Source organism: Sciurus carolinensis, chromosome 10 (genome assembly GCF_902686445.1).
Source record: "Sciurus carolinensis chromosome 10, mSciCar1.2, whole genome shotgun sequence".
Lineage (NCBI taxonomy): Eukaryota > Metazoa > Chordata > Mammalia > Rodentia > Sciuridae > Sciurus > Sciurus carolinensis.
Genome location: NC_062222.1, coordinates 28049973 through 28069949, shown reverse-complemented (window position 1 = coordinate 28069949; position 19977 = coordinate 28049973). Strand labels below are relative to the sequence as shown.

General features: G+C 35.9%; 1 protein-coding gene across 5 annotated transcripts in view; it reads right to left on the bottom strand.

Annotated features, from left to right (window-relative positions):
• Positions 1-19977, bottom strand: part of Arfip1 (ADP ribosylation factor interacting protein 1) — a 95496-nt gene that overhangs the window by 61383 nt on the left and 14136 nt on the right. The window lies entirely within an intron of this gene.

The following is a 19977-nucleotide window of genomic DNA, read 5'->3' as shown; positions in this document are numbered from 1 at the left end:
TCAGTGTTAAGTGCCTCTGGGTTCAAACCCCAAGGCTAAAAGGAAAAAAAAAAAAAGTTACTCATTAGAGTTACCAAGGGGGACAGGCACTACTCCTGCCTCTTAAATACTGTTATAATAGACTACTAGCTACAAACTGATAAAATACTGTAGAAAGTCAAGCTTGGTTGTTAACTCACCTACAGGGGCTTTATTTTTTTCTGTTCTATCTAGTGGACTTCTGAGTGAGCTTTTCAAAAAGAAAAGAATTTCCCCAAAAAAACAAAAAATTTAAAAATCTCTGTACACGGAGAATTAAGTTTTATACTGGCTTTACGGTTACAAAAGTAAAATAATATTTAAAAGCACATTCCTTAACTTTATAATTGCAGAAAATATAACTTTCTTTTAGAGATTAACCAATAACAGAACATCAATTACATCTGGTAAATTCTTTTGCCCCAATTGTGATTTTTTAAAAAAAGTATGACTATAAAGTGATAATTTCATGTATTTAAAAGATCTTAAAAATTATTTTCTCCCACTAAATTTTTTAAAACTTGAAAGTAAATAATTTATTCAACTTCTCACAGAGACCAAGCACCTTTTTCTCTCCTCCCCACCCTTTTAAAAAATCATAATGGCTTTATACACACATACCCCAAATTTTGATAATTTGATGGTTCCACAATCTAGCTATTGTGAACTGAGCTATAAACGGTGATGTGGCTACATTACTGTAGTATGCTGATTTTAAGACCTTTTGGTATAAAACAAGAGGGATAACTGGGTCAAAAGGTGGGTCCATTCCAAGTTTTCTGAGCAATCTCCATACTGCTTTCCAGAGTGGCTGTACCAATTTGCAACTCCACCAGCAATGTACAAGTATACCTTTTTCTCCACATCCTCACCAACGCCTATTATTGCTTGTTTTCTTGATAACAGCCATTCTAATTGGAGTAAGGAGAAATCTTCGAGTGATTTTAATTTGCATTTCTCTAATTACTAGAGATGTTGAACACTTTTTCATATATTTGCTAATCGCCTATATATCTTCTTCTGTGAAGTGTTGTTCAGTTCCTTGGCCCATTTATCAATTGGGTTCTTTGTATTTTTGGTGTAAAGTTTAAGTTCTTTATAAATTTTGGATATTAGTGCTCTATCTGAAGTGTGTGTTGGAAAAGATTTTCTCCCACTCTGTAGGTTCTCTTTTCACATTGTTGATTGTTTCCTTTGCTGAGAAAAAGCTTTTCAATTTGAATCCAATCCATTTATTGATCCTTGCTTTCATTTCCAGTGCTTTGGGAGTCTTGTTAAGGAGTCTGATCCTAAGCCAACATGATGAAGATTCGGGCCTACTTTTTCTTCTATTTGTTGTAGAGTCTCTGGTCTAATTCCTAGGTCCTTGATCCATTTTGAGTTGAGTTTTGTGCAGAGTGAGATAGGGGTTTAATTTCATTTTACTGCATATGGATTTCCAGTTTTCCCAGCATCATTTGTTGAACAGGTTATCTTTTCTCCCTAGGATGTTTTTGTCTAGTATGAGATAACTGTACTTTTTTTGTTTGTTTGTTTTTTGCGGTGCTGGGGATTGAACCCAGGGCCTTGTGCTTGCGAGGCAAGCACTGTACCAACTGAGCTATATCCCCAGCCCAAGGTAACTGTATTTATGTGGGTTTGTCTGTGTCTCCTATTCTGTACCATTGATCTATCTGTCTATTTTGGTACCAATACCATACTGTTTTTGTTATTATTGCTCTGTAGTTTAATTTAAGGTCTGGTATTAAGATACCTATTAATTCATTTTAAAGAAACAATTATCAACCTATCATGTTAATATAAAATTCCTTAGTGAAAAGCAATTACTTTCTAAAACTGCACAGATTTAGTGAGAGGAGTAGCACTCTTTCATACTTTTGCAATTTAATATCTGCTTTTATAAGAAGACAGGTGGATTCTCATATCTATTTCTGTAATCAATCTGTTATAATATGTTTTGATAAAATTATGTGAATAAAAATCTGGTTCATGACTATTGTCTTTTCAAAATAACTGTGGATATTCTTCCTTGATACTATACCAAAACTTGATAAGTGCTACTTTCTAGAAACCTAAGTATAATATGGAATATAAAAACATATTAAAGGACTTTTCATATTCTGGTACATTAAAATCCACTGATTTTATCCACTGAATCCACTGAATGAATCTTTCACATGTGCATAATTTGTTAACATCATACCTTGGGGAAAATTCTGATTCTATGACTTGTGCAGATCTTCTAAATATTGATATATTTCCTTATATAAAAAGTCCTATCTGTTATATCTGTTCTCATCAAAAAAAATTTTAAGTACAGGGAAGCCAGACAAATCGCCCAAATTATTGCTTGAAATCTTGAATTTGATCACTAGTAACACTGTCAGTGATTTCACTTGTAGTAACAGGTTTTCCAAAATAAGTGTCTCAAACATCCAAGTCTAAATACAGTCATAGTTTGCCTGTATGTTATTTTCCAAGTAAAAAGATGGTATTTCATTAAAAATAAAAACAAAACAAAAACCCAGCTACCTCAGAACACAATCACACAAGTCCTCCAGGCAACTGTTGAGCTTTTGGCATGCAGCAGGAATGCCATATGCATACTTCCCATTTTGTCACACAAAATATTTAAAAGACTTAATAAAAAGTCTGCTTCATCAAAGACATTCTTAAAGGAAACTGGTATTTTTCTTTACTGGAAGTTTATAATGGTGAAAGAATATGACTCCTAATTCATCTCGGTCCAATTGATTCCTCCTAAGACATGAGCAGTTTTGGCTACCAATTCTTGTGCACCATCAGGGAAAGTGTCACAACAATGAAAATAAAATAACAGCTTAATATTATTGAAAAGTGTTGAAGAGACTGCTATGGTTTGGATATGAGATGTCCTCCAAAAGATCCAGTGTTAATGCAGGAACATTTGGAGGTACAATGACTGAATTGTGAGAGCTGTCACCTACTCAGTGCATCCAAGATTAAATGGACTGGGTAGTAACTGTACGTAAGTGGGGTGTGGGGTGTGGAGGTGGGTCAGGCCCCTTCTCCCTTTTCTCTCTGCTTCCATCTGCCACATCCTGAGCAACTTCCCTCTGGATGCCTTTCCACCATGATATTCTGCCTCACCTTGGGCCCACAGCAAAGGGGTCAACCCTCCATGGACCAAATCTTTCAAATTATGAGCCAAAATAAACTTTCCCTCCTCTTAAGGTGTTCTTGTCAGCTATACTGTCACAAACCCAAAGCTGACTAACACACTAGCCTGCCTCACTGAACAGTCTTGATTTTTTGTATTATTTTGATATTCTGACTTTCTTATTGCTATTCCATTCAGAATACTGTGGTTACTGGAGTTAAGTTTCTATTCCTTGAAAATAAGATATATATTCAGCGTATTCCCTTTCAAGCAGTGGATTTTACAAAATATGAATTTATGAAGCAGTTTTTTCACTTCAACTAAAAAGAACTGTGGTTTGTGGTTTCTTTTCCTTAAAAAACTCTCAGAGGGAAAAATAAAAAAAATGTTACTTTAATTGTGAAGCAAACATTTTTTTGAAGGGGGAAATTTACCCTGTCACAGGAACTACTGGCATCAGTACTTGATTTTTTTTAAAAAAAAAAAATCAAAAGTGCTTTTTGATGCCAGCATCCTTTCTGATGTCAAACATTACACCTTTGAACATTGAAAAAATATTCCTAAACTGATGATGGCTAATCATAATCAGGTTATTTGAGACCATTTTAAAGTGTTATTTGGAAGCAGAACTAACTTAAAATAGAGTTCAAGAGGTTGCCATTAGATTTCATACTGTTCCAAATTTCTTATTTATTTATTTATTTATCTATTTATTGCAGTGCTAGGGTCAAATCCAGCACCTCACACGCCAGGTACGTGCTCCACCCATGAGCTAAATTCCCAGCCTCCTGTTCAAAGCTTTTTAATTGTAATCATCTTTTTTTTTTTTTGGTGCTGGGGATTGAACTCAGGACCTTGCACATGCTAAGCATGCACTCAAACCACTGAACGATACTCCAAGTCTATAGTCAAGATTTTGTAAAGACTCTTAACATTTTGTTTATATTTTTAAAATGAACAGGTTTGATTATACAGCTGTTTTAGTCAGCTATTTCACTGCTGCTACTAAAGACTCAACCAGAACAATTGTAGAGAAGGAAAAGTTTATTTGAGGGCTCAGGGTTTCAGAGGTCTTAGTCCATAGAAGGCTGACTCCATTCTTCCAGGCTAGAGGTGACACAAGATATCATGACAGAGGAGTGTGGCAGAGGGAACCAGCTCACATGATGATCAGAAAGTAGAGAGAAGTCTCTACTTGCCATACACAAATATATATCCCAAAGCCATGCCCCCAATTCACCCTCCTCCAGCCACACCCCAACACTTCAGTTACTACTCAGTTAATCCCTATCGGGATTAATTCACTGATTGGGTTCAGACTCTCACAACCCAAGCATTTCTTCTCTGAACCTTCTTGCATTGTCTCACACATGAGCTTTGAGGGTACAGCTCACAAACCATAACAACAAAACAATGAGAACTGAATTTTTAAGTTCTATAAAATATAGCCAGCATTGAAGTATTATTATTTCTCTTGTCACAATTCCGCTTCACTTAGAAAAAAAAAAGAATACTTTTCATTTTTTCTTCATTTTTAAGTAAAATAAATGTTGTATTTAAAAGCAGAGACTCACCAGGCATGGTGGAGCATACCTATAATGCTAGTAGCTCCTGAGGCTGAGGTGGGAGGATCACAAGTTTAAATAAGCCTCAGCAATTTAGCAAGGCCCTAAGCAAATTAGAAGACCCTATCTCAAATGAAAAGTTAAAAGGTCTGGAGCTAATGGTTAATCACCCCTGGGTTAAACTCCCAGTACCAAAAAAAAAAAAAAAACCACACTCAAAGTAGGAGTGTTGGCAACATGCCTGCAATCCCAGTGGCTCCAGAGGCTGAGGCAGGAGGATGGCAAGTTTGAGGTCAGCGTTGGCAACTTAGGGAGATCCTGTCTCAAAATAGAAGAAAAGGATCTTGGGAAGTAGCTCAGTGGTAGAGCACCTCTGGGGTCAATCCCCAGTGTTTGGAGCCATTTGTGAGCTATGGACATTTACTTGTTCAAGCCATTAACTCAGGGCAGCCACTGTTCCGGGATTTCCTGGGTGAAATTCCCCCATCCAGAAAGCCCAGATCATGCTGGCACCCTGACTTAGCTCACAGCTCCAAGTTCAAATACAGCTGCCCAGAGATGAGCATAACCTGCCAAGCACCAAGCAACCTGTTTACCCAAGATCCCCTACTAGACTGAAACCTTATACCTACTGATCGACCCCCTTTGATCTGTACCGCCATAAATAAAGCAAGTGTGGGCTTTTCCTTGGTTGGAAGTCAGACCCCTCTGGTTGGCTCAACAGGTCATGTCCCTGCTTTGAAAATATATAATTCTTGCCCTTTTGTTTTATCTCATGATATATTACTTTCATAGCTTTTATTTCACAGCGAGCCCAACTCTCTGACGGGTATGCACTCCCTCACCCACATGGGACAAGTGAGACCCCAGTACAGCCAAATAAAAGAGAGACTCAAAAAAATAAATGAAGAAGAGGTTTTGCTCAAATGTAATAACCAGGTACCACAAGTGATTTGCATCTTTTTAAAATTCAGTGTTTTCCCAAAGGCAGTAATAATAAAACCTGAATATCTTTGCTCTCAAAAAGGGTAGCACTATAGATATGTTATCAGATCATTTAATATCTACTAGAAAATGTATTTAAGTTGACTGTGAAATATACATTAATGTATGTGAGTATCAAAGAATGTGCCTAAGGTATTATGCCATGATGATATATCAAGTAGTTCTTCTATGTAATTTTAGTACAATATAAAGTCAAGTAGAAAAATAAGATATGATCTGATTGTTATCTTTTGTATTAAGAAAAAGCTTTAGGGGCTGGGGAGATAGCTCAGTCGGTAGAGTGCTTGCCTTGTAAGCACAAGGCCCTGGGTTCGATCCCCCGCACCCAAAAAAAAAAAAAAAAAAAAGCTTTAAATATGATAATTCCATTTATTGTATTTAGAGCACTTTTTATCTTTATTTATTTTATTTATTTTTTAATTTATATTTATTTTTAATTTTTATTTTATTGTAAGCATGAGAGAAATGGGCAGGGAAATAGTGTTTTATAGAATAAATGTGATTTTTAAGACATCAGAAAAGCTGAAAGTGTTATTTCTGCATCCATTTTTATTTTTTGCATAAAAAAATTCTTGTCATACTTTGGTAAAAATTTGATAAACTGGATTCATTTACAAGTTTTTATTTAAAAAATAAATATGTATCTTGGGCTGGGGATATAGCTCAGTTCATAGAGTGCTTGCCTGTCAAGCACAAGGTCCTGGGTTAAATCCCTAGCACTGCCAAAAAAAAAAAACAACTATCTTTGTATGATTTGTAAGTGTACCAGCCAGAAGAAATATGTTTCTTAAAAAAAAAAAGGGGGGGGGGGGGGTGTACACACACCAAGACACTACTAAATCTCCCCACCCTGCAAAAAAAACAAAAATAAAACCAAAAACAATCACTTTAAGGTACTGAAAAGTAAAGAAAAGCAGAAACTCTGGTGGGAAGTGAATATGGAGGAGGGGAGACAGGGAGCCATGCAGGTCAGTTTCCATCACCTTGGCTTTTAGTGTAAAGCTAAATACTCTCTCTGCTGTACACCCAGCAGCATAAAAAGGGAAAGCAGAAGTCTTCCTACTGGGGAAGCTGGGGAAAAGTTAAGTCAAGAAAAAGTGAAGGGAAAAGAGAATCCTGAAAATATTAAGAAAGAGAATCCCAAACTGCCTACCCACATCTCTGACAACACTTGAATTTGCTTGGGTTTAACAGACTCAAAGGAACTCAGCTAACAAGAAAAGACCTGAACTAAGACTAGGAGTGCCATCAAGAAGCACTTTATAATGTAAGCCCAGTCAATAAAATTACCTGCTAAAACAAAGGAAACAGAAGGGAAAACAACTGATCTATGGTCGTCACACCTCAATGTCAACAATGTTCAGAACACAATTAAAAACTGCTAGACACACAAGAAAATGGAACACATAGGAAAAGAAAATCAATCTAGGCTGATTTTGACATGAACCAGATGTTGAAACTAACAAACACAGATTTTTAAAGGAGCTAATTTCAATTAAGTAAAATGAAGTCTTTTCAGTGACCAAAAATATCAGTGGATTAAAAAAAATCTCAGGGCTGGGATATAGTTCAGTGGTAGAATGCTTGCCTACCATGTGTGAGGTTTGGGGTTCAAACCCCAATACTGAAGGAGGAAAAAAAATTCAAGTATACAAATATAACCAATAAAATTAACAAAATGAAGTCCTAGGCCAGATGTAGTGATACATGCCTATAATCCCAGCAGTTCCGGGGGCTGAGGCAGGAGGATTGCAAAATCAAAGCTAGTTTCAGCAACTTAAGAGAGGCCCTAAGCAACTTTGTGAAAGGGGTTCTAAATAAATAAATAAATAAATAAGTAAATAGGGCTGGGGATGTGGCTCAGTGGCAAAATGTTCCTGGTTCAATCTCTAGTACCAAAACAACAATAATAACTACAATTAAAAAAAAAATCACTAGACTTAACATCCAAATGGAAATGACAGAGGAAAAGGTAAATTAACCTAAGTCAAATCAAAACAAATTATCCAATGTTAAGAACAAAGAGTAAAGTCGACTGAAGAAAAAAAGAGACTGAGAGACCTGTTAGATGACACTACATGGCCCAACATATGTGTAATTGAAATATAAGGAGAGGGAGTATATGTTACAGAAAAATATTTGAAGAACTAATGGCCAAAAATTTCCCAAATTTGATATGACAAAAGTTGGCAGATACAAGATGCTCAAAAAACATAATGCAAAATAAAAACAAGTCTGTGCCAAGGCACATCAGAGTCAAAGATAGTCAGTTGTATGCTGCTTAACAATAGGGATACATTCTGAGAAATGAGGCAATTCTGTCCTACCAATATTGTAAGAGGGTACTTACACAAACTAAGTTACGATGTCACTAGCAATATAATCTATGCTACCACTGTTGTTGACCAAAACATAATTTTGTGGGGTATGACTAAATTTAAAGCCAAAAAAATGAAAAAGCTAACTTTAATAGCAGCCAGAGGAAAACATTACTATCTATGAACAATTAATGGCTGATTTCTCACTAGAATTTACAAAAGCCAGAAGAAAATGAAACGTTTTCTAAAGTGATGAAGAATAAAAACTGTCCACCCAGAATACTATATTCAATGAAAATATCCTTCAAGAATAAAGGGAACCAGGTGTGATGGGCCAGTCTGCAATCTGAGAGTGTCCGTTTACAATTCCCAGTACCGGGGAAAAAAAGGAAAAAGGGAAAATAAAATTAAAAAAAGCAAGCAAGCAAGAAGAAAGGGAAAATTAAAAAAATATTTTCAGATAAAACTAAGATAATTCAGCAGCAGCAGACTTGCACTGTAAACAATGCTACAGGAAGTTCTTCAGGCTGAAGGGAAATAAAATCAGACAGAAACATGGATCTTCAGAAAAGAATAAGGAAGAACCAAAAGGGCAAAGACATGAGTTAACAGAAAGGACTGTTTTTTTTCCTCTTTTTACCTTATTTCTCTCAATTTCTTTATAAACCATGACTGTTTGAAACAGATGTTGTAACAGCTTCAGGGGCTCATAATTTACCTAGATATATTACATATAACAACTATATTAAAGAAGAAGGAGGGGAGACAAGGGAAATACGGACATAAAAATCTGCAAGACTTTTGTAACGTAAATGAAGCAATACATTATTAATTATAAGTGGAATGTGAAGAGTTTAGAATATATACCACAATCCTTACAGCAGCTACTAAAAGTATAACACAAAAAGTATAGCCAAGTGGCCAGGAAAATGAAAATGGAATTCTAAAAAATTTTCAAATAATCAAAACCAACTAAAAAGATAAGAAAAAAGGATGAAAGGGGGAAAAAAGGAGAGGAGTTAGGGGGGAAAAAAAAATACCTGAAAGGGAAATAAAGAGAAAGCAGTAAGCTTTAGGTCTATTTGGGTCTAAGGGTGAAAATCCATTGATGGAAATACTTGTGTATATTTAAAGACCCAACTGCTCCTCTGGAGCTTATACGTTCAAGAATGATTAATCTGTGTAACAGATTAGTATTCATATAAAATATATATATAAAAAGAGAAAGCAGTAGAAATGTTTGGTCAATTTATTTTAGAAAACAGTCTAGTGGAAGGTTAGATTAAAAGAAGGAAAGACTGGTGGTAGAACACCTGTTTAGGAGGATATTTTACAATTCAGATAAGAAAAAAATGTGATTTAAGGGTATAGGGATGGAAAAACATACATATTGGGAAACCAAGAAGGTAGAAGAGACAGAAGTAACTAGACTGCGGGAGATAAAATTGAATCTAGGATGACCTACCTCCTTCTCACCCCCAAATTGAGCTTGGGCATCTGGAAAGATGAACCTATCATTCAACAAAGTAGGAAAAGCAAGAGGTTCATTTGGCTTGGGAAGGTCAGAGAATGTGTTCAGCTATAAATAACATGAATTTGGGAATGTTTGTGGGGTATCCAAGTCCACTAGAACTCAAGAAATTCCAAAATACAAAGACATCAACCTAAGAGTTATCACTATAGGGGTTGTGGATGGCAAGAAATAAGAATATACAATGACAGATGGATTAAGATCTCAGCTCTACAATGTAGCAGCTGCATTGTGATATTCTTAATTTTTTTTCTCATCTATAAAATTTAAAAAATATATACATCTCAGATAATACTTGAGGAAATTAACAAAACAAGTATTCAAAGCATTTATAAAGAGCAACTAGCACAAACACAGTAGATATTCACTGAATAAAGACTGTGAAGTGTTTAACAACTGGTTCTCCAAGTTAAAAAAAAAAAAGTGTCCCGATCTTAGTATGTGCCTATTCTGTGTTGTCAATACTCCTACTGAGGCCAATTTCAAGCTTCCAACATGACCTCACTGAATTCAGAAGCAAGAAGAGATGTACAGTCGCACAACATATAATATTACTACCACAGAACTACCATTAGACACAAAAAACCTCAAGAGCACAGTAAGATTAATAGAATATTAATGAACTAGTAAGTTTTGTATATTACTTTTATTTTAATCATATTTAATAAGTTTATATAATTAAAAAATAATGGTTATGTTCAAAACTGGCTCACAAATTCTTGAAAATTTAACAATCAGGGTCTGTAGGTCACTACAAGTCAGTTCCAGCCACAACTGAATTTTTCCAAGTTAGAAAACAAGTGTTAGGCATTCTATACAGATGAATATTTGGAAACTATCTTTTAAAATCCAATATATAGATCTTACATTCTAGATTATGATAATACTTGTTTGGAAATTAATAAAAAGTTAAACATGTTCACTTATTTTAATAACAACCAAATGATGTCCCTTTTTCTTCTATGCCCTCTTAATTCTAACTACATTCTAAATCCATAATCGTATGTAAGAAAAATGATCAAAATTGACCAACTACTCTGTGACTGAATGCTGCTTTATGCACTAATAGAAAAAAATGCATTTATTTTTATAGAAAGTTAATTGTCTTTATTTATATGTAGTTGAGTGCACTTTAAAAGCAGACTTATGCTTGTAACATGAAGAGTAATGCAAAATAAAAAATATGAGCACTGAACTGACCTGGAAACAATACTGTATATAGGAAAACCAGAAATGTGAAAGCCAGGAGCCCTTTCAATGGGTCAAAGGTGGGGTTAAATTAACAGTGTACAAACTTAATAGTAATTTTATGGTCATGCTTCATTTCTAAAGTGTACGTCAAGTCCTCAAGAGGCAATGGAATGTTTCATTCAGATATGCCAATAATCTCAAGCTTCTATATCTCAGAAGTACCTGGGAACTTTTAACCATTCCACAGAGATCATGACTTAATGTTGGGCTCCAGGCATCCCTCATGTGAATGGCCAGTAACCTTTTATTTTTAAAACCTCACTATGTGATTCTAAAGTGCAGCTAAGAGAACCACTGCTATAAGCATATCCTAGACTAGACAGGAAAGGAAGGTGAACAAAGCTAAATCAGTTATACAAATATCTATTACCTAAGGACCCATGTTACACGCTGCACCTAAACCATCACCTTTGCCACTCTTCTCTTTTTTGTGTGGGGTGGGGTACCAGGGATTGAACTCAGGGGCACTCGACCATCAAGCCACATCCCAAGCCCTACTTTGTATTTTATTTAGAGTCAGGGTCTCACTGAGTTGCTTAGGACCCCATTAAATTTCTGAGGCTGGTTTTGAACTGGAGATCCTCCTGCCTCAGCCTCCCAAGCCACTGGGATTACAGACGTGTGCCACCACGCCCAGCTCCCTTGCCATTCTTTAAAATAAACAGAAAACTTTAGTATTGGAAAGAATCTGCAAAGTCATTTGGTTCAACATGTCATGCAGATTAAAACCACAAATAAGATCCACTATATGCCCTTTAGAATAGCCAAAATTAAGTTAGTTGTAGTAACAAATGCTTATAATTCCAGCGACTCAGAAGGCTGAGGCAGAAAGATCACAAGTTCTAGGCCAGCCTGAGCAATTTAGTGAGACCCTATCTTAAAACAGAAAAATTAAATGAAAAGGGCTGGGAATGTAGCTCAGTGGTAGAGTGCTTGCCTAGCGTGCGTGGAGCCCTGGGTTCAATCCCCAGCATTGCAAAAGAAAAATGAAAAAAGAAGAATAGCCCAAATTAGAAGAACTGACAAACCAGTATTGCCAAATATGTGGAGCAACTAGACTAAAACATTGCTGGTACTGGTAAAATCACTTTGGAAAACTATTGAGCAATATTATTAAATATATGACTATCCATTAACCCAGCAATTTCACTCCTAGGAATACACCTGACAAAAATAAGTGCATATGTCCACCAAAAGATATATATAAGAGTATGCAGAGCAGCTTTATTTTTAACAGCCAAAAACCAGAAACAATACAAATGTTTATTGAATAAACTGTGGCACAGTCATATAATGGAATAAAAGACATCAACAAAACAGAACAATCTACAGGATGAACAGTGAGAAAAAACAGACTTAATTCTCCACATGTGAAACCAGAACAAAAGAGTAGTGTACGATTCAATTCAAAAAGAAAACCAGTAATTGATGATGACAGTAGCCAAAATAGTGGTTATCAGAGGAGGGGCAAGTACCGACTCACATCTTTGGTGTAGGCAAACACTTCTTAGATACAAAAGCAAAATCGTAAAAGAAAAACACTGATAACCTGCACTACCTGAAAACTAAAACTTTCCAAATGGGCAGTGGAAAGAGACTCCAGAGGCTGAGGGACCTAAGTCCAGCCCAGCCTGGCAACTTAACAAGACCCTTTTCAAAATGAAAAGGGGTAGGGATGTAGCTCAGTGGTAGCATGCTCCTGGGCTCAACTTCCAGGAATGCAAAAAAACAAAAACAAAAACAAAAATAAAATCCTAAACTAAAAACTTCCAAATGACATCATTAAAAATTGAAAAGTAAATTCACAGACTGTAATAAAACAGTTCTCTCTCTCACACACACACACACACACACACACACACACACACACACACTTATTCTCCACCTAAGACAATTCAAATATAAAATGGTCAAATCTTTTTCAGAAGAAAACATGAATGCCTAGTAAGTACATCAAGAAAACCCAAACGAAAACTACAATAAGACACCACTCCAATGGCTCAAGATAAAATAACTGGTAATAACAAGTATTAGTAAAGAGCATCCTACACAAGTAAATATCCATTTGACCATCCAACTTATTCTACACCTAAGCAGTCATCAAAAAGAAACTAGAACAAATGTCCTGACTTGTATGCATGTATTTATAACAGCTTTATTCTGAATAACCCAAAACTAGAAAAATAAAATATCCATTAACAGCTTAATGAATAAACAAACTACAGCATATCCATAATAATGGAATACTCCTGGGCAATAAAAAGACTTACTGACACATGACAGGACTCTGCTTAACCTCACAACTTGCTGAGTCAAGAAAGGCAGACACACAAAAGGATACATACTATCTGACCCCATTTATACAAAATGCTAGAACATACTAAGCTAACCAGTCATGACAGATCAGAGGTTGCCTCCAAAAGGAGTGGTAGGGGAGGGATGCAAGAAACTTAAAGGTGATGGAAATCATCCGTATCTTCATTATGTTTATGGTTCCCAAGTTTATACATTTGCAAAAATGCATTGGGTTATACATTTTAAATGGGTGAACTTTTATTCTACATAAATTTTACATCGATAAACCGTTGGTTTAGTTTTGAAAAAAAGTAAAATTCCATTTTATCACCTCAAACAGGAAAGGATTTTTCTAAATCCACCCACAGAGCACCCACACCAGTCTGGTGGGGCAGGGATGGGGTGATCCTGATCATAGTGCCCACCTACAAGGAGCAACTGATTTGTAGCTCTACAACTCAGAAGCAAAAGAAATTCATTTTCCAAAATACATCCCATGTACAAAAAATAAAATATGACAATACTCACTGTAAAAATGACTGCATCAACCTAAGTGACATTTACAAACAATGTTGTTTGATCCAGAATCCAAAAAATGTAAGTACTGCCTCCAAGAGAATATCTAAATAATGGCAAATATCTAAAGAATGGCAGAGCATGAAATGCAACCATGAAGAAAAAATTCCTGTTACTCATCTTAGATCTCTTAAAACAGCAATAGAGGCATAACTGGTTTGCCAAGTAAGACTTCAGTCAAGTATTAAGTTTATCTTGTTCTTTTTGGCTACCCAGCCCCAGCCCTCTCTCAATGTTGGGAGAAGTCTCCACATTTTGAACCTTGGGAAAGGCAGAGCTGCTTCATATGAACCTGAAAATACCAGGTTATCAGACAAATAACTGGAAAACAGCAATACCTTTGCTTGGGTTCCATTCACGGCTCCTCTATTTTGTAACTGTAAACCTTACTTAAGCAATATCCTAAAACTCTTTTTTCTTTAGAGTAAAATGATAATAGTATCTTCCTCATAGTACTACTGAGGCATAAAACAAAAAAATAAACGTGTGTGTATATATGTATGTATGTGTATACATACACATACATACATACAAATATATTTTTTTAACTTGGGAAAGCACTAAACATATTATATAATAAGTTACGTTAATATTATTTCCCGAGCTCTAGGGCACTGACCTATCACCTAAACTCTGCCAAATCAAAAGCGCTTGCACCTCAAAATGCTAGTGGTAAGAATAAAAACAGAGGTATCAGGCTGGGTGTGGTGGTACACATCTGTAATCCCAGTGACCATGGAGGCTGAGGCAGGAGGATTACCAAGTTCAAGGCAGCCTCAGCAACTTAGTGAGGCCCTAAGAAACTTAGTGAGAATTTGTCTCAAAGAAAAAAAAAAAAAAAAGAGCTGGGGATATAGCTCAGTGATAAAGCATCCCTGGGTTTAAAAAAAATAAAAGACTAAAGACATCAAAGAACTTGGGGAAAGCAGTAACTGCAGCAAGATCAGCAGAAGCCATAGCAATATCCAGCTATCAGAGATAGAGGTACTGGCAATGCAAAACTGTTACAGCTGGTACTAAACAATGGCAGCAACCGTGTCCTGAATGGACCAGTGCTCAATATTCCTAGTGGTATGGCCAGGATTCTGGTTTTCCAAGCTTCATGACATTTATATATCCTCTTGGTAAATCCCTTTTCTGAGTGAATGAGCTAAATCTGGTTTCATTTGCTGTCAATATAAGACTTGGACATCAGTCTTACAATCCAGAAGTGGATAAATTTTAAATAGTCTCTAATATTTTTGTGAATATTTTTGATTATCAGAGAGTTCTGAAATAGTTGAGTAATTTTTCAGAATATCAGAATGCTATGAAACTTGTTGGACAGCTTTGTGGTTCCTTTATCTAATACTAATAGTAATGATTAAAATTAAAAGGCTGACCTTTCCTGAATATTTATTACAGGCGAGGCAATATGCTAAACATATTATATGAATTATTTCATTTAGCCCTCACACCTGCTCTGTGGGATAAATATGATTTTCACAATTTTACATCTGAGGAGACTAATGCCTAAAACGTTAAGGAATTTAAATAAATTAAATATTGCACCCTCTTACAAAAGAAGTCCAACATGAATAACAAGAGCTAACATTTGGGGAGTTCTTACATGTGCCAGGGAAAGCTCTTTGTGTTTTTCACACACTAACTGCTTTCATTCTACCTGCTGCACGCTGCATTGTCTCAGCTAACCTCATAACAACTCTCTGACCTTGGCAACACCATTCCTATTTTTAGGAAATTTACTTAATGACACAGAGCTAACAAGCAATGAACTGAGGTCTGAGACTTAAGACTGGCTTGAATTTTTAAACTCTACATTACAATGCCTTTCCAAAGGTGACAGAAATATATCAATGAGCCCTGCCAACTTACATAAACACGTGTGTGTGTGTGTGTGTGTGTGAGAGAGAGAGAGAGAGAGAGAGAGAGAGAGAGAGAAAGAGAGAGAGAGAGAGAGAGAGAGAGAGAATGAATAAAATGGGTGAGCTACAAATAAACACACACACATCACACATTCAGGTATTTATATGAATCAAACCCACTGCTCTCTTGATGGTGACAACATATACTGTGTTTCTTCTACTTCCATGTCATCCTTCACAATTAAGGAATAGCACCTCTCTTAATTTACTCTGATTCTTCACTTTCAGCAACCCAAGACTAAAGAATTAGCCTCCGATTATCTTATTTGTCCCATCTTCTGCTGATACCGGATTCCTAGATACAGTAGCATCCAGGAACCTCTTATTCCTAGAAGTTGACAGTTGCAGAATTAAACCAGGACACCTAGGAATCAGGAGTTCTGAAATACTCAGCCTGGTGTTGAAACTATGCACATGCTATCGTTGATACTGACAGTGCCAAAGCTGTCAACGGGCGGAGGTGGATGAATTTTGCCAGGGAACATTCAGCAATGTCTAGTTGTTACAACTGAGGAGGGAGTGATAACAGCATCACACATTTGGAAGGTAGAGGCCAGGGATGTTGTTAAACATTCTATAATGCTGTACAATTAATCCCCCCTCCCAATAAAAAATCATCTAGCCTATTATGTCCTAGTGTCAGGGTTGAGAAATTCAATAAACAGCCTGATGCTACAAACTATTTCTGAGACTAATAAGTCCCATGGGTCCTAACATGTACTCACTCTAATGTCATAAGTGTAACCCACTGCAACTGCACTGGTAGAGAATCGCCTTGCCCTGCCTTCCTCTGGTGGACCAAACAGCCCTCCAGCAAACTTTTCCAACACTACAATAGCAATGCTGCGTGGCTCAGAACACCGCTTGCCATCTCACCCTACCCACTTCTCCAGCTCCTCTCACAGCACACTCTCCCCAGTTCTCCTCATACCAAATGACCACTAACTTCATCTTCACCCTCAGGATACACAGCAACTCTCCTCCCCATCAAACTCCTAGTCTACAGCCTTTTCTGTAGCTGCCCAACACCCAGAATTAAAAAAGGTTATGTACGAAGGAGCTTATGTTGAGACAAAATTATAATAAAAGACGTAAAACTCAAAAAAACAAGTTTATGTAATTTTTTTCAGGTACTATTTATTTTCCATAATATATACCTTGACATTACACAACAAAAGTCTTTATATTTGACAGTTCAGCATTTATATGTGAATATTATATGGAAAATTAAAGAGGCATCATTAATAAAGGCAGATCCAAATACTAAATAACTATCTCAATGATGCCAAAGGAATGCCAGAAATAAGTTTCTTGCTGTTATCAATAAATTATGTAATTCATGGGAAAACTTAATTTCAAAATGCTTAGAAACAACCCAAAAGCTTTCTAGAAAGGATCTAAAAGAACTTGTCTTAGTTTTAGTCTTTTGGAATTACATAAGGCATTATATTTTCTAAAACGTATATTTCACATTAATCCAGTTACCACTGAGCAAGCAAAAATAAAGTGCTATAATAAGTTTAAAGTTTATTCAGCAGTTTCTTAAATCTACCATGTTAAAATTATTTGAAAATGTAATAAAAAAGTGCTATTGAATATTTCCAATGCTCAAGTCATTGACTATGTGTGTTCACAGAGGTATTTCCTTTTACTATCAAGTAGTTATATTTTCTTCCAATTTAAAGGACTACGTTTTTAATTTCAATGAATCCCAACAAAGACCCCCATTGAAGAAAGGAAACAGAAAGAAGAAAGAAGGCACAAATATTCAACTCTAATTGTTCTAGTTATGGCTTCAGACAATGAAAGGCGCAGTACTTAGTGAACTAATTATGCATCTCAACTGAGACCATATTTTGTTTCAATATCAAAAAGCACAAATGCCATCTGTGATGGATGAAATTATTCAGATTTTTGTTTGCCTACAAAAAGAGAAAACAATTCTATTAAAAACTCATAATTCAAAATCTTTGAAATTTCTTTCTGTATTAGTAAAAATATGGCCTTTCAAAAACAGTTAATCTACTGAAAAGTCAACATAGTTCAAAAGTATTAGGCAAATAAGCCTACTGCTCGAAGTTGCATGAACTAGCCAAGGAGTTATCAGGAGACATGAATTTAAGGTCCAGCTCTGCCCCTTTATATAATTTATAGAAGTCACATTACTTCTGTAACTTTTGCTTTCTTCATTGCAAAATGAGATTACTAACCTCACTTATATATTATATAGCTATTGAGAATCAAATATTTAACTACTGTATAACTAATAAGTATCATATAAAGATACCACAAGTTTACTAAGTTCAACTCAAGATCAATAGGACAACTACTCCAGTTCCATCAACATTGGTACAGGTTGAGCTGGTACAGATTAAGCATCCCTAATCCAACACTGGTACAGGTTGAGCATCCCTAATCCAAAAATCTAAAATCCAAAGTCCTCCAATCTAAAACTTTTTGAGTTCTGACATGTGACCACAAACAGAAAGTTCTACACTTGACATCATGTGACAGGTCACAGTCATGCTAAAAATATTGTACAAAATTACCTTCAGGTTATGCATGTAAGATATATATGAAACATAAATGAATTCTGTGTTTAGACTTGGGTCACATCCCCAAGATACTCATTATGTACATGCAAATACTCTAAAACCTGAAAAAAAGTCCAAATCCAAAACACATCTGGGTACCAAGCATTTCAGAAAAGGATACTTTGCCTCTATTCCTTTCCTGATCAGCATAGCTCTTCCTCAAAACTATCACCATGGGTACTCTATACTTTTCTAAAACAGACTTCAATCAGCCCGGAGTTGGAATATGATTATAAATGTCCTGGTTGTATCCCTTCTTTCCCCTTTATTTCATCCTGACAATTTCATGGCTTTAAGAGGCAAATGACTCTCAAACCCATTAATAAATGAATAAAGCAAATGTGATGAAATCCAGATAATTACTGAACCTGGATAATAAGTATACAGAAATTCATTAATATTTTATTTATTTTTTTTGCACATCTGCCTCCCCCTCTTCTCCCTCTTACCAGGACTGAGCCTAGGGATGCTCCCCAGTCTTTTTTTCACTTTTTATTTTGAGACAGGGTTACCTGGTTACCCAGGCTGACTTCAAACTTAAAATCCTCCTGCCTCAGCCTCCTGAGCAGCTAGGAGTACAAGAGCACGCCACTGCACCTGGCTGTCACACACATTTTAACACTTCATTAGTGTCAAGCCTAACTTGTCTTATTTTTTCAATTACTGCTAATTGCAATTCAAATCTTCTTACAACTCCCTCATCTGCCAGGTGTTCTCATTTCTATGCCACACATACCAATCTTAGCTGCTAAATACCTCTTGAACCACATTCCCCCACTTTTTCCTGACACTTGGTTCCAGTCAGAGCCCTCTTCACGGTTCCTCCAAGACACCAAACTTGTTTTTGCTCTTGCTATTTCCTCTGTCTGGGAGGTTCTTATTCCCAGATTTTCACACAACTCTCATTTCATTCACATATCTGTTCAAGCATCAATTCAAAAGGGTCAGTCATGAACAACCTATGTAAATTAGCACTCCTCACCACTCTAGCTCAACATGTTTTACAGCAGGAACTACTACTTTATACTATAAAACAGTATGTATATCTTCAAAATGTCTACAATATAAAAGCTAACTCCTCAGCATACAAAATCCTCCCATGACCTCAACCATCTTCTTTCCAATTATACTTCATCAGATAAATCAAACTTACTCACTATTCTCCAAACAGCTTTCTAAATTTTCTTTCCCTGCGACTCTGCTCAAGCAATAAGCATCGTCAGTCACATGCTCAAATTCTACCCAAGCTCTAAGACAGTATAATGCCAGCGCTGCTGATATTCCTGGTTGATATTCCTCTGAAAAGGCATTATTATCCTGTATTTTATTTATAAATTTCCTCTATTAATCACCATGAGCCTTGAATGCAGAATTTACTTTTTAGATCTGAGTCACACAATAATGCAAATATTTACATACATTTTTCCTGAACACTTAGAAATTAGCATATATACTAGTGTTAGTATACTGAGGGGCAGACAAAATAATAAATACTTAACACAATGTCTTTGCTTTCTTTTGTTGTTATTATTAAAAATATACCTTACCTACTTGTTTTCCCTCAATTTCTTGCTTCTACCTTTAAATAACTTTTTTCTATTTAGTTTCTTAAATGTATTCATCTTTTTCACTTTCATATGGGTTCAAGTCATAGCTCTGTTCCTTAATAGCTGTGTTAATTTTTCCAGTCTCAACTGCCTAATCTGTAAAATGGGGAGAAAACCTCTACTGCCAAAAGCGTATTGAGACTACAAATGTAA